General features: G+C 39.4%; 1 long non-coding RNA gene across 3 annotated transcripts in view; it reads right to left on the bottom strand.

Moving 5' to 3' along the window:
• Positions 1-19,997, bottom strand: part of LOC128315348 (uncharacterized) — a 76,886-nt gene that overhangs the window by 28,280 nt on the left and 28,609 nt on the right. The window contains exon 1 of one of the 3 annotated variants that reach the window (XR_008298106.1): positions 17,301-17,997. The exons of the other annotated variants lie outside the window; for them this stretch is intronic. This is a non-coding gene — a long non-coding RNA (uncharacterized LOC128315348). Of the gene's footprint in view, positions 1-17,300; positions 17,998-19,997 lie in introns of those variants that run through there. 3 annotated transcript variants of the gene reach the window in all.

Here is a 19,997-nt window from a genome sequence, read left to right on the forward strand (position 1 = left end):
GTAAACAATCACATGGAAATAACTCAAAACACCACGGCTGCGATAAACTGTATCTGGTTAATTAAACATTAGCCAAGATAACGTTGTTCTTTCGTAACAATTTCAAAGCCGTCTTTAAGACTGTGATGATTTCTAAGAATGTAGCCGGACTTCTGAGGAAGTAACAGTTAATCCTGTATTTCAAAATTCTGAATAATACTGTTCATTGCTTTTTCCTCAGAAACCTCCAAAGTACTTGAGAATCACAGACAGTCACAACTTCAGAAACTGTTAGCGGCTCATTGCTTCCGTCAGTAGTAAATTATGCACATCATGTTGGCAGATGCCATCACAATGGCATAATTATAGCCCCTTTAACATTTTTAGCTTTTTTTTTTTTTTTTTTTTTTTTTTTTTTTAGTATTTACTACCACATTGCTAAATGCCAGCTATGAGGCTATTTCTTGTTTCTTTTAAATTCCGCATTAGCTAGTATCTTTTCAAAATGAAATTGAAGATTTATTTATTATTTTTTTTACATTCCCATTTTCCTCTCCTCACCTCCGCTGCATCTCATCCCATTTTCCAGATATAATTACGATTTGCAGTTAGGTCAATATTCATGGTGTATTTTATTATGGACTATGTGACTGTTTTCACTGTTAAGCAACACAGAAGATTGTGATTATATCTCCTTTTTGTGTAATTCTTGTGTATTCAACCTATGAAGGTATAATTGCCTTGGGTTTTTTTGTTTGATTGTTTAATATTTTTAGACCCGTCATTAATTCATCCTCGAAATCTTTGTCAAAGTGATAAAACTCCTCCCAATCACTGTAAGCACTGTAAACACAAACACTATAAACACAAACCTAAAATTATAGCTTATCAACTCAACCGTTTTCTTTAAAGGCATCCTTCCTGGAGGCCTCTGTCCTGTTCTAGTCTGGATCATGGCTTTCTAGGTGGGTTACACAGCTGTCAAGGGAATACACTTCACCATATTTTAAAGAATACCATTCTGTCCATTGTGTTATGGATTCTACATTTTCTCTATCTTGCTTTACACTTTTACCTTGTAAACCACATAGCCCATTGGAAGAGAAATTATTCAAGACCTGGCATTTCTAATTGTATAGTTATTCTACCCTCATACTTGGGTAGTTTGGTTCTAGAATTCTACGTTGTAATCCATTTTCTCTTACGTTTTGGAAGTCATTGCTCGAAAGCTTAGAGCATTGCTCCAAACTCTTCTGGATTCCAATTTTTTTTTGAGAAGCTTTATATTTATTTCAGTTGTAGTGATGTGTCTTGATATGGTTCCCTGTCATTTATTTTGTCAGCCACTCAGTAAACCCTGCCATCTATCCAGGTTAGGTGAATTTTGTCTTATTTCTTTGAAAAAGATCTCACTTCCATTGTTCTGTTTTCACTTCCTGGAATTCCTATATGTTGGATGTTAGACTTCCTGGAATAATTGAACTTACTAATATTCATATATCTTTTCTTTGATTTTTTTTCCCACTTTCCAGGAAGATTCCTCTATTTTCATTTCCAACCTATTAAATTTTAAATTTAAAAAATTTACTCCCAAGAGCTAATTCTCCTAATGTACTTCTAAGAAATCAGTTCTTGCATCACAGATGTAATGTCGTCTGTTATCTCTTGAAAGGTTCTTACAGATTTTTTTCCCATTCCCTGCATACTCTGTTTCCTCTGACTTCCTTTCAAAAATCTCTTTCATGATAAATATTTCCTAAAATGTTTATTTATAAGGAAGATAACACGAAGCTATCGGAAGTGTTGTGAAGCTGTGTGTGTGTGTGTGTGTGTGTGTGTGTGTGTGTGTGTGTGTGAGTCGAATCACCAGGGGCAGTCAGGCAAGAACCTGGATATTTGATTGAGGCTTCAGCAAATATCAGGGTCTGTAGGATTTTTTTTTTCCCTTAACTCAGTCAATTTTCCCAGAGTGTAACCCTCCAATCTCTTGCCTAGGAGGTGGTTATGGGGTGAATTTTGTCCTCCCCAAAATATGGTGGAGTCCTCACCTCTGGAGCCTTGGAATGTGGCCTTATTTGGAAACAGAATCATTGAAGAGGTAAATAGTTAAAATGAGGTCCTACTGGAGTAGGGTGAGTCCTTCATCCAATATGATGGCATCCTTATAAGAACAGACACTGATGGGGGGCGCCTGGGTGGCTCAGTAGGTTAAGCATCTGACCCTTGATTCCGGCTCAGGTCATGATCTCCTGATTTGTGAGATCGAGCCCCACATGGGGCTCTGTGCTGTCTACTTGGGATTCTCTCTCTCTGCCCCTCCCCTGCTCTCTCTCAAAATAAATAAATAAACTTAAAAAAACAAAAGAGATTCTTCCTTAAAAAAAAGAAAGAACAGGCAGGACAACATACATACACACACACACACACACACACACACACACACACCCCAGATGGCTATGAGGAGATGGAGGCAGAGATTGGAGCGATACATCTACATACCAAGGAGCACCTTGGGTTCCCGGAAGCTGGAAGAGGCCATGTAGAATCTTGGAGCCTTCAGAGACAGCATGGTCCAAGACTTTGGTTTTGGGCTTCTAGCCTCCCGAACTGTGGGGTGATACACGTCTGCTCTTAAGGTCACCTGGTTTGTAGTACTTTCCGAGCTACAACAACTCTAGGAAACTAAGGCAGCTGCACAAGCCTGGCTTTCAATATTCTAGGAACCAGCAAGCAAGGATCTAGAGATTTTCCTCATTTGGTACGTAGACTTTTATTTGTTCCTCTTCTTCTCATTATGGCACTTCCGCCCTGCCCTCTGTTCCGCCTCAGATCCTCTGTGGTTCAACGTTTCCCAGTAAGTCAACCTCCAATATTATGCTGCAGTGGAGGAAGGATGACCTTCTGGTGGTGCAGGCTGGGGGCAGTGACCTCTTATTCGGAACTGGTGCTTTAACTGCTCCTTATACATATTATCAATCAGTCTTCCCACCCCCTTACCCTACCAATGGCTTGCTTGGTCCTTCTGAGTTCAAGTCTTTTCTGGGTTTTGTTCTTCAAATTTATGTTCTAATCTGCTTCCCTAGCAATGGAAGAGTAGGTAGGTTTTTGGTGCCTTTTTTTTTAAATGTTCATTTACTTTTTAAAAAGAGAGTGCAAGAGAGGGAGGGGCATAGAGAGAGGGGAACAGAGGATCCCAAATGGGCTCCGTGCCGACAACAGCAAGCCTGAGGAGGGGCTTGAACTCATGAACTGCGAGATGGCTACCTGAGCCAAAGTCAGATGCTTAACCGACTGAGCCACCCAGGTGCCCTGGTTTTCAGTGCTTTTAAGTCAGTTTTTACTCCTTTGTCTGCTTTTTATGCCACCAATATTTTATTTTTTATTCTTACAGATCTATATTTTTTGCTGCCAGCAATTAATTTGCTGCCAGTATATTTTACTTATGTATATACACTTTAAAATTTCATCCTTTGAATGAGATTCTTACGATTCTTATTCAATTTGGCATCCTGATTCGAAAATAAGCAATGAGAATTATGTTTTACAAGCATTGCGATACAGTGCTATCATTGTGATAGTTTTGCATTGATACCTAGATAAAAAACAACTTTGGAATTAAGGCAATAACTACATGTGTGAACCAAGCGCATTACCCTGACATGGTGCTTAATAAAAAGCTCTTTTGCTAAGGTGATGGTTGAAACTGCTGGCATGCAAGTCGATTGCTTTGAAGGAAATTCCTCTGAATGACAAGGTATGAATAGCTTTATTAATTTGAAAAATCCCTCCTACTGTCCTACAATGGCTGGACCTGTCCACTCATGTCACTTGCAATCACTGTGCCCAGGGTCTTCTGGAACATCTAATGAACATCTGTTTTGTTTATACAAGATCATCTCACTTTGAGTAACCACCATCCTGACACGGTGGAGTCACCTGTGCCAGCACGTTTCCTAGAAGAGCTTCTCAGCCACGAGGGTAGGGTGGCTCAGGACATACTGCAAGATGGTCTTCAAACCACTTTCAACATTTCCAGAAAACTCACAGCCAACACAATTTAATAAGTCTCAATTAGCCATCCTGGAGAAAGTCTCCATGGTAGCAACAGTGAACACCTTCCTAAGCCAACTGGTCGTTGATAATCTGGTTCTTATCGCAACATCCCTGGCACATGGAAACAAATACGTTTTCAAGGGGCACCTGGGTGGCTCAGTCGATCGAGCATCCAACTGTTTGTGGGTTCGAGCCCCGCGTGGGGCTCTGTGCTGACAGCTCAGAGCCTGGAGCCTGCTTCCGATTCTGTGTCTCCCTCTCTCTCTGCCCCTCCCCTGCTCGAGCTCTGTCTCTGTCTCTCTCTCTCAAAAATAAATAAACCATTAAAAATAAATTAACAAAACAAAAATACATTTTCAAAATACCTTAATGTCTCTGACCTAACGTCCTTTTCAAGGTCTTGTACAAATTCTGACTGATGATATCTGACAATTTCTCAGATTTCCTTATTTGTTCTTGTTCACAAAATTTCAGTCAATACACATTCTTGAGTTTTTCTGGGATTAAAAAAAAAATCATCTATGATTATTTTGGTAGGATTCAGGAAGGACCAGAGAAAGGCTGTGCCCAGGCAGGCAAGTCCGGAAATCCAATCATAAAACTTTTTAGAGGATCCAAGCTACCAGCTAAGTTAGAAGAGAAGAGAATTTGTTCAGCTTGATGAAGGGCATCTACAAAAAAACCCTACAGCTAATATAATACTTAATGGCAAAAGATTTAATACTTTCCCCCTAAGATCAGAAACAAAACAAGTATGTTCACTCTCATCACTTCAATGTAATATTGTACTAGAAGTTCCAGCCAGTGAAATCAGGCAAGGAAAAAAAATTAAAAGGCACCCAGATTTGAAAGGAAGAAATGAAACTGTGTTTATTTATAGGTGATATAATTGTCCATATAGAAAATCCAGTGAAGGTACTAAAAAGGCTTCTAGAATATATGTTAGTTTAACAAACTTACATTATACAAGATCAATTTGTGAAAATCAATTTTATCTTTATATATTAGCAAAGAGCAATGTAACATTGACATTTTAGAAAAACACTATAAATTCCTAGTATAAAAATGAAACCGGGATAAATCTCACAAAGGATATGAAAGCTATAAAATATAGATATAATATAAATATAAAATATTTCTGAGAGAAATTTAAGAAGTCAAATAAATGAAGTGATATATCATGTTCATGGGTTAGAAGACTCAATATTGTTTAGATGTCAATAATGCCCAAGTGAACTATAGTTTCAACACAATTCTAATAAACATCCCAGCAGGCTTTTTATGTAGAAATTGACAAGCTGATTCCAGAATTCAAACGAAAATACAAAGATCCTACAATAGCCAAAATTTTGAGAAAGAAGAACAAAGTTAGAGGACTACCAACACCTAATTTCAAGATTAATAGGGCTATAGAAATCTAGATAGTATGGTATCATCACAGACAACAGTGGAACAGAATAGAGAGAAGAGAAGGACAACCCCCACATGTGGATGGCTGATTTTCCCAAAATGTGAAAGGAAATTCTGTAGAGAAAGGATAATGTTTCAACAGGAACAATTGGTCACTCATATGTAAAAACAAACAAACAAAAAGCAATTTTCAATTAATGACTTTCACCATATGCAAAAATAAACTCAAAATAGACCATGGGACTAAATGTAAAACTTAAACTTATACAACTTCTAGAAGAAAACAGAGGAAAAAAAATCTTTGTGACTTTGGGTGGGGCAAAGATTTCTTAGGACGACACCAAGAATATAATTCATAACAGAAGAAATCGATAAAGTGGAGGTGAGCCAAATTTAAAACGAATGCCCTTGGGGGGGCCTGCATGGCTCAGTCAGTTAAGCGTCTGACTCTTGATTTTGGCTCAGGTCATGATGTTACGGTTGTGGGATCGAGCCCTGTGTTGGGGTCCACGCTGATAGTGTTGTGGAGCCTGCTTGGGGTTATCTCTCTCTCCCTCTCTCTCTCTGCTCCTCCCCTGCTCACATGCTTATGCACTTTCTCTCTCAAAATAAATAAATAAACTTAAAAAAAAAATGAAATGAATGTCCTTCAAAAGGCAACGTTAAAAGAATAAAAAGCCAAGACACAGATTCAGAGAAAATATTTGCAAAGTAGAATTTAGATAAAGGGTTGTATCTAAAATATACTAAGAACTAAAGGTCAATAATAACGAACAAAGAACACCTAAAATATGGGCAAAAGAGTTGAACAGACACTTCACCAAAGAAGGTATATGGGTGAAAAGATGCTCAACATCACTAGTCATTAGAGAAATGCAAATTAAAATCAGAGTGCTATATCCCTGCATACCTATTACAATGGATAAAATTAAAAAGACCAAACAGGGGCGCCTGGGTGGCTAAGTCGGTTGAATGTCCCACTCTTGGTTCTGGCTCAGGTGATGACCTCACAGTTTGTGAGATCAGGCCTGGCATCGTGCTCTACATTGGCAGCGTGGAGCCTGCTTGGGATTCTCTCTTTCCCTCTCTCTCCGCCCCTTCCCCACTTGCTCTCTCTCACAAAATAAATAAACACACATTAAAAAAAACAAAAGACTGACTATACCAACTGTTAGCAAGGGTGTGGAGAAACTGGGCCTTTCCTACACTGCTGGTGGAAACATGAAATAGAATAACCACTTTGGAAAACGACTTGTCAGGTTCTTTAAAAGTTAAACATACACCTTTCCTGTGAACCTGCCACTCTGGTGCTAGGTATTTACTCAAGGGAAATGAAAGCATCTCTCCATACAAAGACTTGTATATAAACGTGTGCAGAAATTTTACGTAACAGCCCAAACCTGGAAACAACAAAATGTCCAGCACGTAATGGATGAACAGACTGTAGCCTATCCATACGATGAAACGAAATAGAAACGCAATAGAAGGAGTGAACTGTTGACACATTACAACATAAATCTCAAAAAAATTAGGCTGAGTGCAGGAAGCCAGACACAAAAGATGTGCACTGTATGATTTATCCTTATGAAAGTCTAGGAAATGCAAACTCATGTGTAGTGACCAGAAAGCAGATCAGTGGTTGCCTGGGAATGGGTAGGGAGAGGTAGGAAGGAGAGATTACAAAGAGGCACAAGAAATTTGGGGGGATTATCTTGATCGTGGTAGTGGCACTGGTGTGCGCGCGCGCACACACACACACACACAACTGTACACTTTAAATATGTATCATTTAGGGGTGCCCAGGTGGCTCAGTCGGTTAAGTGGCCAACTTCGGCTCAGGTCATGATCTCACGGTCCGTGAGTTCGAGCCCCGCGTCGGGCTCTGTGCTGACAGCTCAGAGCCTGGAGCCTGTTTCAAATTCTGTGTCTCCCTCTCTCTGACCCTCCCCCGTTCATGCTCTGTCTCTGTCTCAAAAATAAAATAAACGTTAAAAAAAAATATGTATCATTTATGGCATGTTAAGCATGCCTCAATAAAGCTATTAAAGTTCAACTCTAATTAATTTGGTGAAGTTTCAGGATGGGGCAGAGAAATAGATACAGTTTAGTCACCAAGTTTAACTAAAAATATGATCACATACCGTGTAAAAGAATCCTGTTCTCATTTCAAAAAGCACTTTTAAGAACTTTTGCTTGCTGTATGTCTCTCTATCACTCATTAATACTTCCATTCACTTCTGTCTCATCTTGTTCCTGACATAACCAAGTTCTGGGTTGGGTGCTAGGGATGGGCCCCGATGCAATGAATTACCAAAGGTGGCTGGAATGTTACTGCCCGAGGATTCATTCCTTAGTTAAATCAGGTACAGATCTGTCCATGACGCAAGAGGATAGACGAAGCAATCTTTCAAGTTCTTTTCAATAAATTCATCGTGTAGTCATATCATAAATGGTTAACCGTGAAAATGAAGGAGCAAGTGGGTTAGATAATGGGTCTTGGCATTTGCAGTTTCATATACGCCCCCTCCCTTCTCACCCCTTAGTCCAACCCTTGACTCTATAGGTTCCCAGAATGGGTGGAATGAGCATGAGAGAAGCACACATGCGAGGTATGCCCAGGACAGGTATGGACATGCCAGAGGCACACCTACACCATGATTGGTGGATCTGGATTGGAATTCTTCTCCTCAGAAGTGCTTTAATCGTACATCACTTCTTTAATAAAAGGAGCCTCTGGTTTTACCAGTTATAGGTTATTCACAACCATAGTGGGCAAGTCGTGTTTGTAATCTGAAATGTTTTTGTGCCCACAGTGATTGGGGAGTTCCCAAATGGTCAGGAATTCAGAATTCAGAAACCAAAACTCCCAGATCTCAAAAATCTTTAAAATAGAAACCAGAAGGCTCCAGTCTGGAATAGCACTTTACAAATGAGGTAAAGCAATTGACTAAATTGTTAAAGGAATCAGGAAGGAAAAAGGAAGAAAATTGGGGAAAACGAGACCCTTGAGGGTAGTGTCTACACTTCATTACCTCCGTATTCACGTTGCCAAGCACGGTAGGTAGACATCTGTTGGACATCTATCATATTGGGTGTGATTTGCATTCTTTTCCTCTTACTCTGATACTGGGCCACTCCTTTCCTGTGGGGGAGTCATTTTGTGGGAATCTGGTGAGACTCTCACTGCTCACTAGCCCACGGGTGACAGGGACTGGCATTTCATTTCCTCAGGAACAGTGATTGATTCAGAAATAGGCACATGAACTAGCTGGGCCTGTTGACGTTTTCCCAAGGCTTTTCTTGATTGTTTGTTGGACAGACTTTTCTGAGATATAGACATAGCTTCTGACTATAGGAAAAAAATATGAGGCTGTGAAGACTGTGTTTGAGCACCCCCCCCCCCCAATCCAGCTGTCACTAAAAGTAGCCATGATCTTTTTTCTGTTTGAGCTAGCTTGAGTTGGGAAAGTCATTGGCAACCAAAAGAATTCCAACTAATGCCACCATGATGATTTAATGACATCCTTGAAAATAGGATTTTGAAAATAAATATGAAGATCAGCTGTCTTCCGACTCAATGAAACCAAAATATAAGAAAATAAAATCCAACCACATCTTGAAGAGAGTATGGCCTGCAAGAAGGAACAATTTGCAAATAGTACAATCTTTTAGACAATGAATGGAGGTCGTGAGGGAATCTACAAACTTTCTTTTTTTGTAGAATTTAAAATATTTTTAGAATTTAAAAGAAATCTGGAATTTTTATTTTTTAGAATTTAAAATCTTTTAAACAATGAATAGAGGTCGTGAGGGAATCTACAAATTTTCTTTTTTTGTAGAATCTAAAAATTTTTTTAGAATTTAAAAGAAATTTAGAATTTCTTTTTTTTTAGAATTTAAAATCTTTTAGACAATGAATAGAGGTCGTGAGGGAATCTACGAACTTTCCTTTTTGTAGAATTTAAAAAATTTTTTAGAATTTAAAAGAAATCTGGAATTTCTTCTTTTTTTTTTTTAGAATTTAAAATCTTTTAAACAATGAATAGAGGTCCTGAGGGAATCTACAAATTTTCTTTTTTTTTTTTTTTAAGAATTAAAACAAATTTCAAAAGTGGCGTAGCTACCTGGATCTGAAGAATGAATAGCATCTCAAACACCTCTGAGAAGCCATCTGGGTGGCTCAGTTGGTTAAGTGTCCAACTCTCGATTTGGGCTCAGGTCACGATCTCATGGTTTGTGAGTTCGAGCCTCCTTCTCCCCTGTCAGTCTGTGGACTGGCAGCGTGGAGCCTGCTCGGGATTCTGTCTCTCCCTCTCTCTGCCCCTCCTCTGCTTGCATGCGTGCTCTCTCTCTCAAAATAAATCAACTCAAAAAAAAAAAAAAAAGACTTCTGAGAATGCAACTATAGCCTCTGTGTCTAAGTTGCACTAATTAGGAATAAAATGAAGCTGGGGCTCCTGGGTGGCTCAGTCAGTTAAGCATCCGACTTCAGCTCAAGTCATGATCTCATGGTTCCTGAGTTGGAGCCCACATCGGGCTCCCTGCTGACAGCTTGGAGCCTGGAGCCCGCTTCTGATTCTGTGTCTCCCTCTCTCTCTGCCCCTCCCTTGTTTGTGTCCTAAATAAATAAATAAATAAATAAATAAATAAATAAAACCCTTAAAAGGATAAAATGAAGCTACATCTCCTTTAGTATCCCGATTGCAATGACTTATCCTGACTGCCCGTGCCTGCGCGCTGACTTTCCTAGTCTCTGCCCCTGGGTGCCCTGTCTTTCCACCGAGTTCCCCAAACACTCTCTCACATGCCAGGGACACAATTACTCTCAGTCTTCTACTCGTGTCTTCTCATCAGCTTGCTTGACTGTCTGGGTTCTCCAAGAGGAGTCCGTGGTCAAGGAGCAGTCCTGTCTCCTGAATCTCCTACTGCCTCCTGAATCTCCTACTGCCTCCTTGGGCTGCCAGAGCTGCGTGACTTCTTATGTGAAGGGAGGGAGACCGGCTTCCCTGTGAATGAAAACCACCTGCTGTCAGCTGGGGCCCGAGAGAGCACGAAAACCTCACCAGGTCGCTCTTGAAAGCATGGTAAGCCGTAAGTTCAAACACGGTCTCTCTCTCATGTACATACGTATGTACATACACACACGCAGATACACACACACACACAGATACACACACACAGGCAAATACACTGCTTTTTAGGCATAGAACACAACTCTTTCTCTAAAGTCCATAGTCGGTCTGCCTACAGCCAGGACAAACTTGACCTTTGTCATGTCGAACAGTGTAGTAATATGGAACCTTCCACATTTCCATTAAAAAAAATTTTTTTTAATGTTTTTATTTATTTTTGAGAGAGAGAGAGAGAGAGCGTGAGTGCAGGAGGGGCAGAGAAAGAAGGAGACACAGAATCTGAAGCAGGCTCCAGGCTCCGAGCTGTCAGTACAGAGCCTGACGCAAGGCTCAAACTCATGAACCTTGAGATCATGACCTGAGATAAAGTCAGACGCTTAACTGACAGACCCACCCAGGAGCCCCTCATGTTTCTACTTTAAAAGATGCTCTTCTGTTGGGATGAGCACTGGGTGTTGTATGGAAACCAATTTGACAATAAATTTCATATATTAAAAAATAAATAAAATAAAATAAAATAAAATAAAATAAAATAAAATAAAATAAATGCAAAAAAATAAATAAAAGAAGCTCTTCAGTTTACTTTCTTTAGTGGGACTGGTATAATTGATCACTTTCTTCTTTATAATGTTCTGTATTCTTTGGATCTTTACTCTTTTGTTTTGGTATTGCTGTTTTATGAGTGAAGCATGGAACCCTTATCTCCCTTTTCCCATTACTCACTCCCTAACTGTCTTGCCCATTTCCTCTACATATATGGAGAATCATGCCAGACACTGCTATAATTTTTGCTTCAACAATCAAACATAATTTAGAAAACTCAAGAAGAGTCTGTTATATTTATCCATATTTGTACTCTCCATTGTTCTTTCTTCCAGATGTTCCAAGATCTTTTACAATTTTCTTTCTTTTTGAATCCCTTTTGCCATTCTTTTGGGGGTGGTCTGCTGGTGACAAATTCTTTTAATTCTTCTTCCTCTGAGAGCGTCTTGATTTCCCCTTCATTCCTAAAAAGTATTTTCCCTGGATGTACAATTCCGAGTTCACAGTTCATTTCTTTAAACGTTTCAGACATGTTTTGCCACTTTCTTTTGGCCTCCATGATTTCGGATGAACCATCTGTTCTCATTCAAAATGTTTTTACTCTATGAGTAAAGCATTGTTTCTGTCTCTTGCTTTCAAGATTTTTTTTCTCTGTCTTTAGTCTTATGGCGTGTCCTGGCAAGAATTTCTTTGGGCTTATCCTGTTTGGGGTTCAATAGCTTCTTGGATCTATAGGGTATACATGGTGCCAGATTCAGAGACATGCCAGCCATTACTTTGTCAAACACCTTTTCGGCCTCATACTCTTTCTCCTCTCTGATGACACAAATGAAAGCCTTTCAGTCTGTTTTCTTTCCACCATTCATTTTCGGCAAGTTTCATTGATCTAAGCTTAAACCCATCGATTTATTCTCACCTCCTCTGCAGTCAGTTGTTGAGCCCATCCAGTGAGTTTTCATATTTTATTATAGGTTTCATTTCCACAATTTTTACCGGACTCTTCTTTATAATTTCTGTTTCTTTGCCGAAACAGAATTTCGGCATCACAATTTCTCATTGAAGCATTCTTTATGATGGCGGCTTTAAAATCCTTGTCAGATAATTTCGACGTCTGTTGTCATCTGGTCTTGCCATCTGTTGATTGTCTTTTCTCATTCCAGCAGAGATTTTCTTCTTTCTTAGGAGAATGATTGATGTTTTAAATTAGTTTCAGGCACTTTGGTTATTGTGTCATGAGACTCTGGATCTTATTTAAATCTTCAGTTTTAGTGGGTTTCCTCTGACACTGCCCCCCCCCCCCCCCCCCACCAAGAGGAAGGATGATGCCGCCATTCACTGTCAGGCGGGATGGAAGTCCAAGGTCTTCCTGTGGTGTCCTCTGAGACTTCAGAAGATGGAGGTGCTTGTTCCTGACTGATTAGGATGGAAGTCCTGGCTCCTCACTCGGCCTTCTCTGACACCACCTCAGTTGGGGCAGAGGTGGAGAAAAGGAATGCTCCCTCCCAGTTCAGTGGGTCTCCCACTCAGTCTCTGTTGATAGCGAGTGGTACAGGTGGGGCTCAGTTTTTCCTGTGGCATTTGACTGCAGTAGGCTACTTATTGTCTACAAGTTTTCATTCTTGCTAGACTGCCACCATCCTTTGGTGTAGAGGTCTACATCTGTGTTTTCGTCTACATCTGTTGGCATTTCTGTGTTGTTAGCCTCTCCAGCACCCAGCTGAGACCAAGAAAATTCAGGGAACTCAGTGCATGCCATTCTTTGGGTTCTGAACTCCCTAGCCATTCTTTTTCTTTGCTCACGTTTTCAAGGACTTCTTCAACTTATTTTATATATGATATCCAAGGTGTTTAGTTGTACTTAGTAGAAGGAATAAGAAGTGTGTCTATTCCATTTCATCTGCAACCGGAAGTTTCTTTAGTGTACTTTCCATACTTAAAAAGCTCAGCTGGGAGTCATATTGTTTGTATTTAAGTCCCAACTACGCCATCTGAGATCATTCTTTGAGTCTCTGTTTTCTCATCTGTGAAATGGAGATTAAATTAGCACTTGCCTCATGGGGCTGTAGTGAGAACCAAATGAACACACACACACACACACACACACACACCCAGTACCAGTGGCTGGCCCAGTAAGTGCTCAACAAAGCACTGAGCTGTTATTATTTACAGTAGCATAAGGTATATATCTACTGGATAGATTGGCCCCACCCATGGGTTAGCAGGCTGTAGTTTCTCCTTTCAAGGTTTTGTGCTAGCTATTATGTGCCAAAGAAGGTGTCTCAAGTCCACTCCTGAATTAGCCCACACTTGAACCCAACCTCTTGATTGCATTGTACCTTACTTAAGGTTTCAATCCTCAGTACCAACAGCAGGCCCTTCCCTCCTGGGCACCATTTCCCATATAATTGCTCCGGGAAATTGGAGCTTTCTACTTTCCACTGCCTCAAGTGTTCTTAGAGATCTCTCCTTAGTTTCCTCCAAAGCACCTTATATAACAGGCTCACCAAACGTTTTAACATTACACACACACACACACACACACGTATATATGTTAGTACAGAGAAAACGGAACTTTAAAAGTGTATATCAATCATCACTACTCCTAAATCAGCCATGCTACAAAATCTTGAGTATTTTGTGTCAGCTGAAAGCTCTTGAAAGTGTTTGTCCAAATAATACAGCTCTTACAACCTATAAAGCAAAAGACAGCACAGTGATTGGACAAGTCTATACGTTTTGCTGTGCTCACGAGCATAGCTACCATCTGTCACCATGCAGTGCTCTTATAATATCATTCACCGTATTCCCCATGCTTCACCTTTCATCCCTGGGACTCATTTATTCCATAACCGGTAGCCTATACCTCCCACTCGCCCTCATCCATTTTGTCCATCCCCCCCAACCTCTCCCCTCTGGCAGCTATCGGTTTGTTCTCTGTATTTATGGGTCTGTTTCTGCTTTTTTGTTTGTTTTGTTTTTTTAGATTCCACATGTAAGTGAAATCCCATGGCATTTATCTTCCTCTGACTTATCTCACTTAGTTAACCTCCTCTAGGTCCATCCACGTGGTTGCAAATGGCAAGATACAATGATAGTTTTTAAAACAACAGTATTTATCTTGTCCCTATACCACTAAAAACAATCTACAACAAAGGAGTATTGAAACCATCTTTTAAAAAATGTTTCCTGTGTCTTTCTACTAAGAATTCAAACATCTTAAGAAATAATTAAATAGCTCTAATTCATACAACTATACACTCTTCAAATAAAGATACATCTTTTCATGCATCCAAGAACTAGTCACAAAATATGATTTTTAAAAACAATATATTTCAAAAAAAATAGAAATAGCATAGGCAACATCAGTTTTTGGCAATATTATTTTGTACCAGCCATAATTAAATTAGAAATTAAAAACAAAAGTATACCAACAAATCATAAACATTTTTTGTGTCAAGGAGGATATTGAAATGAGATGTGAAAACAGTGAAACATCTGAGACACACAAAGCAGGTGCTTGGAGGAAAAGGGAAAGTCTTAATACTGAATTTTTTTAAAAAGCAAGATTGACAGTAAAACGATTCAATGTACAAATCAAGAAATCGGAAAAGCACAGGAAAATGAGTCTAATGGTATAAAAGTTAATGGATTACTAAAGATAAAAGCGGAAGTTAGAAACTGAAAACACTGGCAGATCCGAGAAATTAAATCTGAAACCTAATTCTTCAAAAATAAAGCAAGATAAGTCAACTGTTATTCAATTTAACTAAGGTTAAAAGAGTAAAATTATGAATGCAGAAAATAAGAATTTATACGAGAGACTCAAACATAGATACAGGAGAAATTAAAAGATTTAGGAGCGACCACCTTGTACATCACTATAAAATAAATTTGAGGACCTGGTCCAAATGAGGGATTACTAAAACTGATCTCAGAATGGAAAGAAAATATAGGGACTGATTACCATAGAAAAAGCATATGCAGGGGCACGGCGGTGGCTCTGTCTGTTGAGCATCTGACTCTTGATTTTGACGCAGGCCATGATCTCATGGTTCGTGAGTTCGAGCCCCACATCAGGCTCTGCGTTGTCAGTGCGGAACCTGCTTGGGATTTTCTCTCCCTCTCTCTCTTCCCGTCTCCTGATAGTGAACTCTAAGTAAATAAATAAACATTTAAAAAGTGTGTGTATGGGGAAACATTAAAGAGGTATTCCCTAGAAGGTGCCCTGATACAGATATTTTTACTTAAGACTTCTACCAAATCTTCAAGAAATAATGACTTTGTGCTTCTATGTTCTGAAGTATGCAAGGATAAGACTTCTAAATTTCTGAAGAAGTGAATATAACTACAAATACAATCCAAAAAAGTAAAATTATAGTTCAATATCACTTATGAATATGTATATAAAAATCCTAAGTAGTGATACCCATAAAAAAAACCCTAAATACCATATTAGCAAGCAGTTAAGAAATACATTAAACAAATAATATAACTTGACTAAGTGGTATTTACTCCATGAATGCAAGGATTTTTCAGTAATTCACCATTTAGTAGAGAAAAAGTGGGAAAATAATATAATTATCTCCACATACACTGAAAAGCATTTGATGAAGCCCAACATCCATTTTTTAGAACAGCTCTTAATAAAATAGGAATACTAAGATGGCTTAGTCAATAAATTATATCGAGATAACTGGCTATTCACCCAGAAAAGAGAATTGGATGACTGCTTCTCACTTTATACCAAAACAAATTACAGATGCATGAGATTAAATTTAAAAAGTAAACTTATTAAAGTATTAGAAGAAAATATGACAGAATTTCCAAAAGAATCTTGAGCAAGGAAAAAACTTGCCCAGCACCACACAAAAATCAAGAAACAACAGATTTGTATATTCCACTACCTAGAAATAGAAAACAAAGCTGCAAAGCATTGACATTCCATAAACAAAGGAAAAGGAGAAATGATAAACTTGGAAAAATATTCATATCACAGAGAGTTAACTTTCCTACACAGTGTCTACAAATTAATAATAAACAGCCAAAAGCCAATATATAAATGGCGAAGAACATAACTAGATAATGAACAGAAAGAGAAATGCAGATGGTTCTTAAACATATAATACATGCATAATCTCATTAATTACAAGAGACACATTTCTTTTTTTTATGTTTATTTATTATTTTTGAGAGAGAGAGACAGAGTGCCAGTGGGGGAGGGCCAGAGAGAGAGACACACACACACAGATCCAAAGCAGGCTCCAGGCTCTAAGTTGTCAGCACAGAGCCCAATGCAGGGCTCGAACTCACGAATTGTGAGATCACGACCTGAGCTGAAGTCAGATGCTTAATTGACTGAGCCACCCAGGCGCCCCAAGAGACACCTTTTCTTATATGCCAAACTGACTACACATCATGTTGGGGAGGATTGGAGAAATAGCCATTCCCTTCTATTTTTAGTGATAGTGAAAACTGATTTAACTTCTGTGGAAAGCACCTTAGCAATATCTGCCCAAATTCAAATACATGCACCCTTTGACTCAGGAATTTCACTAATAGGAATTTATCCTACAAAAATATTCATAATTTCTCATATTTCATACGAAGATTCACTATAGCATTGCCATATATATTTATTTAATAGCTAAACATTGCAAATCTACATGTCCAAAATTAGGGGGCCAGTTTCCTAATTACAGTAGATACATGCAACGGAGTACTCAACAGCTGTTACAGAAGGAAGAATACTGTGTGCACTGGGTAAGAAACATCTCCCAGACACATTATCAAATAAAAAGGCAAAACAGTGAGAGTGTATGATACAGTCTGTTTATATAAAACAAAAATAAACCCACAAAAATGCATATTTAATACAGCTATTTTATATGTACATACTATGCATTATTCCTATATTTCTCTAAGGTGACCCGAGACACCGGCAATCCTGGTTACCTCTTAAGAGTGAACTGGGTGCCTTGAAGGAAAGACGCAGACAAAGATACCCTTGTCTTACGTCAGATTCTCTAGACACCGAGGCTGAGATAGGGATTATTGAACGTGTGATTGCAGGAGAAGGGGAGATAAGAAGGATAAGGCAGGAACCAAAAGCTAAGCAAGAAGGTGTCTTAGCTGGAGTCTAGACTAAGTTCTGGAGTGTGCGTTTTGTCCCAGCGTTGGTCCTACCTTGAAACAAGGGGCCTGGGTCTTGGTACCTTTATCCGTCAATCCTGGGCTGTGAGCTGCCTCTGGAGGAGGGAGGATCCTCTCGGGAGGCTGTTATTGGCCAAAGGCAATTGTCTAGAAAAGGAGCAGCTCTGAGCAATTAGCAATCAATCTCCAGAGCAGCTGGGGAAGGAGCAAGATTAGAAGCAGGGATCCGGGCCCAGTAGTTGCCTACTGCAACCTCACTGTACTTTTTGAAAGCTGTAGAGTATGTACGGACCTCTTCCAAAAAAAAAATTTTTTTTTCAATTAAAAAATCAGTATTACAGAAGGGTCTCTTTGTGGTTTGTCTCGATTCTAAATTCAGCACGAATGCCAAAATTTAAACGGGAAAAGTTAGCCTTAGACATCCTTAGCAGGGCTCCAATTTAGTACCAGATGTTAGTCATTTTTTCCCCCAGGATTGGAACAAATTGTGTTTTTTTGGACGAACACCACGTGAAATAGTTGGCTTGCATTTGTGTGACCTTCTGTTTGAAACATTTACCACGTTAAACACCGGACTTGTATTCATTGGTGCGAGGCCCCGGGACATGGAGAGGAACGGAGGGAAGAGTGGAGTTTTATGTACCGTCACTCCGGGATGGAATCGTGTGTGGGTCTGTAGCCTTTATTTTTCCATACTAAATGTAGTCGTGAGTGTAGCACATGTCGCACAGAAAAAATTACCCGGACTGGACAAAATGAAAAGATAAGTCAGGGATATTTTAACATCGTATTAGAGAATTTTCTAACAGACTCACCTGAGTTGTAGCTCTCAAGAAATGTGAGCACTGATTCGGGCCCAGATGTCTCCTAACTCCGTAAAGTTAGATGTTAACTTGTAAAACTTGCAAGGTACAATTCCCCTCCCCCCACCCCCAATCTGGTAAAGAAGACGAACCCAAAGGTTATGGTTTTATTGCCCTGTGGGATATGATCCTGTTCCATGTCTAACTCAGCAATGTGATTTCAGCATCCCTGTTCCCCCTGACGTTTCCATCTCAGTTTCTCATATCCTCATCAAACTATTTTCTCTGTTTTCTGTTTTCTTCATTAGTGAGTTAAGTAAAATATTGACATGTACTAATTATCTTGATAATCATGCTTTTTAAAATTTTGTTTAATGTTTATTAATTTTTGACAGAGAGAGAGAGAGAGAGAGACAGAGCATGAGTGAGGGAGGGGCAGAGAGAGAGAGAGGGACACAGAATCCGAAGCAGGCTCCAGCCTCTGAGCTGTCAGCACAGAGCCCGACGTGGGGCTCGAACTCACGGATCGTGAGATCATGACCTGAGCCGAAGTCGGACGCCCAATCGACTGAGCCACCCAGGTGCCCCGATAATCATGCTTTTTAAAAAATTTGAGAAAGTATGCTTTTTCAGTATGAATTAACAGAATGTACATTTATGTGGTTAAAAGCACGCACTATGTAGCTTGCTAAAAAATAATACATTGACTGACAGTGAATCCCAGTGGAATAAAACACTACTAGATTCATTATACATTATCTTCTCTCTGGAGGGCATGGTTGCATGTGTTTTAATCTAAGCTTATGAGTCTCGCCTGGCTGCTGAAGTACTTGACGTGTATAGATAGTGCTTTGAAAAATAGCTTCACCAGGAAAGAGAATAAAAAGGAAAACATTCATATATTTTTCCTGATGCATTTCCCTCTGAAATCCACGTACCATGTTTAAGCAAATAAAAATATAGGACATCTAGTTAAATTTGAACTTCATGTGAACAATTAAGAATTTTTGGTATACATCTGTCCCAAATATTATGTGTACTTTATCTGAAAAGCTTACCTGGGGTATCTCAGAGGTCAGAAGGGATTGTGGGAAACTTAGGGCAAGAAGGTGATTGGCCGCAATGCCAGAAATGCAAAGGGCCATAGGCACAGACTGAGTGCTGTGCTCCGAATACCAAAGGCCAAACCCAGGATGTAGAAACCTGTTCCAAGTTCATTCCGAGAAGTGAACGATAAGCGTTGAGTGAGAAGCCGGGTGGCAATGGAACAGGGCAAACAGCTAGAGCCAGAAATGGGGCCAATGTGGAGAATTCACAGAGCTGCTCTGAAGGTTAATTTGGTAAGTGGGTTCTTACTGCTCTGGAGGGTCCATCCAGATGAAGGAGTTGACTAGACATATCTAAAAATTCAGGGTCAGGGAAGACATATTTTTAAAATTGTGGCAAAACACATATAACATAAAATTTACAGTTTTAACCATTTTAATTGTACAATTCAGCGGCATTAAGCACATTCATGGGGTTGTACAAACCATCACCACCATCAATTTCCAGAACTTTTTCCGTCTTCCCGAGTAGCACCTCTCTATTCACTTATTCATAACTCCCCCGTCCCTGGTCACTTCTATGAATTTGCTTACTCTAAGTACCTCATACAAATGGAATCATACAATCTTTTTCTGTGTCTGGCTTATCTCCCTAAGCATAATGTTTTCAAGGTTCATCCATGTTGTAATGTATACTAAAATTTCATTCCTTTATTTTTAAAATTTTTTATTAAAAAATCTTTTTTGATGTTTATTCATTTTTTGAGTGACAGAGAGACAGCACAAGCAGGAGAGGGGCAGAGAGAGAGGGAGACAGAATCCGAAGCAGGCTCCAGGCTCTGAGCCGTCAGCACAGAGCCCGACGCGGGGCTCAAACTCAA

This window comes from Acinonyx jubatus, chromosome C2 (assembly GCF_027475565.1).
Source record: "Acinonyx jubatus isolate Ajub_Pintada_27869175 chromosome C2, VMU_Ajub_asm_v1.0, whole genome shotgun sequence".
In the NCBI taxonomy this organism is placed as follows: Eukaryota; Metazoa; Chordata; class Mammalia; order Carnivora; family Felidae; genus Acinonyx; species Acinonyx jubatus.